This window comes from Cornus florida, unplaced genomic scaffold (assembly GCF_030987335.1).
Source record: "Cornus florida cultivar Cherokee Brave unplaced genomic scaffold, ASM3098733v1 CherokeeBrave_3.0.0_Hap2_Chr04, whole genome shotgun sequence".
Classification (NCBI taxonomy): domain Eukaryota; kingdom Viridiplantae; phylum Streptophyta; class Magnoliopsida; order Cornales; family Cornaceae; genus Cornus; species Cornus florida.
Genome location: NW_026775574.1, coordinates 65,281,266 through 65,287,390, shown reverse-complemented (window position 1 = coordinate 65,287,390; position 6,125 = coordinate 65,281,266).

Below are 6,125 nucleotides of genomic sequence, written 5' to 3'. Positions count from 1 at the left end.
CCTTAGGGATCGAGCATTAACACCTAAAGCTCAAGCCCACAGCCCTAAAGCTCCAGCCCAACACCTTGGGATCAAGCACCATGAAGAGAGGATCGAGCACCAACACTTCGGGCTCAAGTATGGCTGAAAACTTTGAACCAGCTTCAGTATTTTGGCCATAACTTTTGACTCGGAACTCCAAATTAAGTAAACTTAGCGACTATAGAAAAAAGACTCAAAGCCCAACATTTTTACCTGTAATAGCCATCTCGAGATTCGCAATCTAAATGGGTCAAAATCGCGTTACAAAGTTAGAACAAGTTGTTCCAGGTGAAGCTCGAGCCTGAACCCAAAAGCTCGAGCCTGAACCTCAAAGCTCGAGCCTGGGACTCTAAGGTTTGAGCCTGGATGTCCTGGAAGTTGTAAATACATGTGTAAATTACCAAAAATCATATTTCTTTATGGGCTCAAATGTTACCAAAAGCCGTAAAACCAATCCAAAGGGGATTGGGAGAAGGCCACAGAAAATCATTCGTTCTCTTTGATATCTCTCTCTAACGGTGGCTTTTAGGATTTTGAAGAAGAAGATCCAAAAGGAGTTTTGGTGGTCCATGGCAATGAAGACCACAACAACACAGATGATATCTTCCGTCGTCATAAGTAGCTAATTCCTATCTTTGGGCATTGATGTAACCCGAATCTGAATACTATGGTTTGATTGTTCTGTACTTTGGGAATTTAATATATTATGTATTTTGATTGCATGATTTTGGGCAATTAAGCCAACTCAATTGGTGTTTAATAAATTAATAATTTTTAACTAGTTATTACCTTGTCTTAGATGTAACTGCTCAGAAGTTATTTTCAACCCATTCTTATGGACGAAATCTGGCGGAGCCCTGTCAGACATAAGAATAGAGATCATGCAATGGTGTTCAAACGTTTTTCATGAATGAATGTTTTCATAGTCTATGCCTAGGGAATACGAGTTATACTGCAAAATTAGTTAGAAGTAGGTAGGTAGATAATTCGTGCCAACCGAAGTTAGGTTATTATTAATTGACATCTTTCTTTAAATCTGAATTAAATGAATGTTACTGAGTTTAATTCCATATTATACATAATTGTTGAAATCCCAAGGTTAAACAGTTGACTATAGTATGAGGTTCGTGGTGAAGTCAATTCCTAAGTATTTCTTCTCTTGATTGTAGTCCTTTTATTACATTTATTTTCTTTTATGTTATTGAATTGCAACACAACACACAAAATCAAATCCTCTTTCTAAATTAAGATAGTATTAATTAAAGACTTGATAAACCACCACAGTCATTGAGGTTCGACACCCTCAATATAGCCCTATCCAACAAGGATTCGTTCTATTGCGAGTGGTATTTTATTATTGATAAATAAAAACACACATCAATTTTTGGCGCCATTGCCGGGGACTGTGTTACGGATTTGTTGAGTTCGAGATTAATTCTAGTTTAATTTATAGTTTTAGGACTTTCTGATATCTCACCTTATTTCTTTTTCTTTTCAAGTGCAGGAATCTAGTAGTGAGGACGAAGATGCCTAAGGAATAGAAGCTTCGTTTTCCGGACCTTTTGTGAGTTTTTGTTGTTTTTTCTCACTTGAAATTTTTCTTTTTGTTACTAACTGTTACCATTGAAATTAGCTTAAATTGTTAGGAGAATTCTTTAAATCAAACATGGCTAATAATGGTGATAATCCAAATAAGGCACAATTGAGGGATCACTTCATTCCCACCTCATATACATCCCCTTATTGCTTTTAATTTCCATAATTTGATGCAACCCACTTTAAGATTAAGCCAGCTATGATGCAAATGCTTCTAATTTTCCATGGGTTTGCTACTGAAGATCCCTATAAGCACATAGATGAATTTCTAGAATTGTGTTCAACTTCCAAGTCGTCCATTCTCTCTGATGATGCTTTTAGGATAAGACTCTTCCAATTTTCTCTCAAGGACAAAGCTAGAACTTGGTTGCACTCCCTACCTCATAATTCCATAAGCATATGGGATAAGTTGCAACAAGAGTTCTTAAAAAAATACTACACTATGGGTGACACCACACAAATGAGAAGAGAGATCATGGCGTTCTCCCAAATCACGGGTGAACAACTTCATGATACTTGGGAGAGATACAATGATCTTTTGAGAAAGTGTCCACACCATGATATTCCTAAATGGCATTTGGTGTAAATCTTCTATGATGGATTGCATGATCCACATAGAAATATGGTAGATGCTTCTAGTAATGGTGGTTTTCTGCATAAGAGCCCAGATGACGCTTGGGAACTGTTTGAGGCCCTAAGTGAAAATTATGTTCAACATGCTTCTTCCTCTAGGTTTAGGTCCACTCCTGGTATCCATCAAGTTGAAAGTTTATATGAAGCAGAAAAATCTAGAGAGCTTGCCACTTAAATGGAAGTGTTGAATCGAAAGTTTGACCAAGTTTTGTCAGCTGTCAGTATTATTAGTTCTTCTCAGCATTCCTCTTTACCAAAAGAGGTGTGTTCTATCTGCGGTAGTCCATCTTATTATGCTAACAATGGTCCTCTCTTGGGTCACTCTTTTGAAAATCCATAAACACAAACCAATGTTGCATTCCCCAGTTCGGGTTATAATCCAAATTCTAATATTTATAACCCTGGCTGGAGAGATCATTCCAATATATCATGGCAGAATCAAAACCAAGGCAATACTGTTCCCCAATCTCAAGGACAGTACCATAATTCATCCAATCCTCTACAAAATAATTCTTTCAATCAATCTTCCATCTACTGTCCTCCTCAATTTAGGAACCAAGCTAATCTTAATCCTCCTCCTCCTAGGTACTCATCTGAATTTGAAGAGAAGGTTTTGGCTGCAATTAATGATTTTAAGTCCACCACTTAATTGGTACATTACCATTCCTAATCTATAGCCAATATAAAATATAAAGATTCAAGTTGGGCAATTAGTTACAGTGTTAACTCAAAGAGAGGAAGAAAAACTGCCTAGTCAGCCAATTGCAAATCCAAAAAGGCAAACTTACATGATTGATGAGACTAATCCTTCAAGTTCTCATCATGAGCAAGTTAATGCCATCACTACTTTGAGGAGTGGAAAGATCATTGATAAAAAAGTTGAGGAAAAAGAGGAAGAAAAAGAGAAGCATAGAATTCCTATCAGTCTCATTCTTCCAAATCCATATCCCACAGATGTTCCCTCACATCCTATTCCATCAAGCTCCAAAGGAATTGAAAGTGAAGTCACTTCTTCATCTACTCCTAACCTTGAGACAGCTTATGAGCCAAGAACAACTTTTCCTGAACGTCTCAAGAGACCCTCTTACTTTGGTAAGCAAGAAGAGAATATCCAAGATATGATTGATATCTTCAAATAGGTAAAAGTCAATATTCCTCTCCTAGATGCTATCAATCAAATCCCTGCCTATGCTAAATTTCTGAAAGACTTGTGCACCCAAAAGAGAAAATCAAAAAGCTAAGTCTCTAAGAAAATCTATCTCACTGAGCAAGTCAGTGCAATCATTCAGCATAGCACTCCTCCTAAATTCAAAGATCCTGGTGCTCCTACCATATCTTGCATCATTGGAAACAATGTGATAGATCGAGCCCTTCTTGATCTTAGAGCAAGTGTTAATCTTCTTCCTTACTCGGTGTATGAGCAATTAGGGTTGGGAGAGCTTAAACCCAAATCAATGGTGTTGTAACTTGCTGATCGATTTATGAAGCAATCACGTGGGATCATTGAAGATGTTCTCATTAAAGTGGATAAGTTCTATTTTCCGGTTGACTTTCTTATCCTAGATACAGAACTTGTCCATGATCCCAATCGTTGTACTCTTGTGATCCTTGGTCATCCATTCTTAGCTACAGTGAATGCCAACATTAACTGTAGGACTGGGGCTATGGATATTTCTTTTGGGAACATGAAACTCAAATTAAACATCTTCAATGCCATTCCATATTTCTCAGAGAAAGATGAGTGTTTCTTTCTTGATGTCATTGATGAGGATTCAGTCACCATCTTTCCAACAAAAGATCCTCCTCCTTTGATTTCGAATCTTTCTTGTCCTTCTTGTGAGTCCTCTCACAAACTTGAGCCTAAGCCACCACTGGATAAGCTTGAGTATTCTTTTATGGGTCTATTTTGAATTTCATAATCACCCATAGGACTGATTTTGGGATGAGGGAGGTAGTTGAATTGTTGGATACAGGCTAAGGAGTGGTGTACAGTCGAGCTATCAACGTTAAACTTAGCATGCTGTCGAGCTATCGACGTTAAACTTAGTATTTGTATGTTTGTACCATAGTTTATTTTTATACTTTTTAGTTTTTCTAGGTTTTTAGTTTATTTGTGTATTTTTCTTTTATTTTTATATTAGGTTAGTTTTGTTTTGTTTTGTTTTGATTAAAAATAAATAAAAAAATAAAAATAAAAAAACACTTGTGCATAATGATATATATTTACTCCATATACTTGATACTCTGATGTGTGTTGTAGAGTGTGATTATTTTGAGAGGGACAAATGACTAAGTTTGGGGGTGAGGTGACGATTTCATTCCTCTGAGCTATCAATTCTTAATCCTTGCTGGTTCTGCATATTTGGTAATAGCTTTCTAATTCTACATCTGTTTTCACACATTGAGGACAATGTGCATCTTAAGTTTGTGGGTAAGGTAGTGCCTTTTAAAATTTTGTTGTTGATATATTGTGCACAAGAGATGCAATTTAAGTTTTTAAGCATGATTTTGAGTCTATTAATTATTGTGATGTCCATATATAGTTTGATATTGGTTAAAGATGACTTATATGCCGAATTCATGCTAAATAGGGATTTTTTAAAAAAATTATATCAGTTGGTGGCCTGTGGTCCACTTTGTCAGTATAGTTACAATTTGATGATTTTGATTCCTAAAATACTTCACTTTGCACATATTCACACATACATGCATTCTGTGGGATATAAACTTGAAATCTTATTCTAATTTGTGTTAAACTGAGATGAGCATGTGAATTTGATGATTTTGAGAACCAAGGTATAAAAGAAAATGAAGAAAAAATAAAATGGTATGTATGCAATGAAAAAAAAAAAAAAAAGTTCTTCAACAATGTGAAAGAAACAATTAAGTCCTTAGGGGTGTTTCAATACCTAATGCACTAAAACCATCTGGTTTGGGAGCCATTGACTGAAAGTTCGTGAAATAAAAAGTTTAGGTTGCCTAGATTACTTGAGCAATTAGGTTCGTAAGGGTATTTTAACACCTAATGCCCTAAAGTCATCTGGTTTGGGAGTCATTGGCTGAAAACTCATTACAAGAGTGATTTAGAAAGCATAACAGACCTGAGCATTACACATTACCCTTTTGAAAAAAAAAAAGTTGAAAAAAAATTGAGTGATGAATGAAATAAATGCATACCTGTAGAAAATTAGGAAAATTACCTTGGGAATTAGAATTTGAAAGGTTTCCTTGTGAATTGAGGGATAACATGAGTTAGATATAAGTATTGATACTAAGCCAAATGTTTAAAATTGTAACTTTACTATTAAAAAGGATTTTGGGGATCGAGATTGTTAAACATGTGATTAAACTGACATATGGGTACCATGGCTGCTGATATGATATTGAGAGTTAGAGATTTTTCCTGTTTAATATAGTTTCTTATACTTGTTGTAGTTAACTGATTGATGCATTGCTGGGATATTATGATATGAAAACAGGTGTGAATGAGCTTACCGTACAATTAAGGCACTGATTTGAGAAGTTTGTGGGTATCTTCACTGGAAACCTTCACTAGACTACAACTCATCCACTAGGGGTTTAAAGGCTTTTTGTATAAGCTAAATGCAACCATGATTCCCACGAAGGCGGCTTTTTAATTCTGTATTGCTAAGGGACTAGCAATATGTAAGTTTGGGGGTGTGATGAGTACTGAATATTGCATATTCGAGCCCCTAAATACGCATATGTTATGTAATGACCCACTCCACCACATGGTATGATATTGTCCGCTTTAGGCCTGAGCCCGCACAGTTTTGCTCTTGGGCTTCACCCCAAAAGGCCTCATACCAATTGGAGGTGACACACTTATATATAAACACTTCACCTTTCCTCTA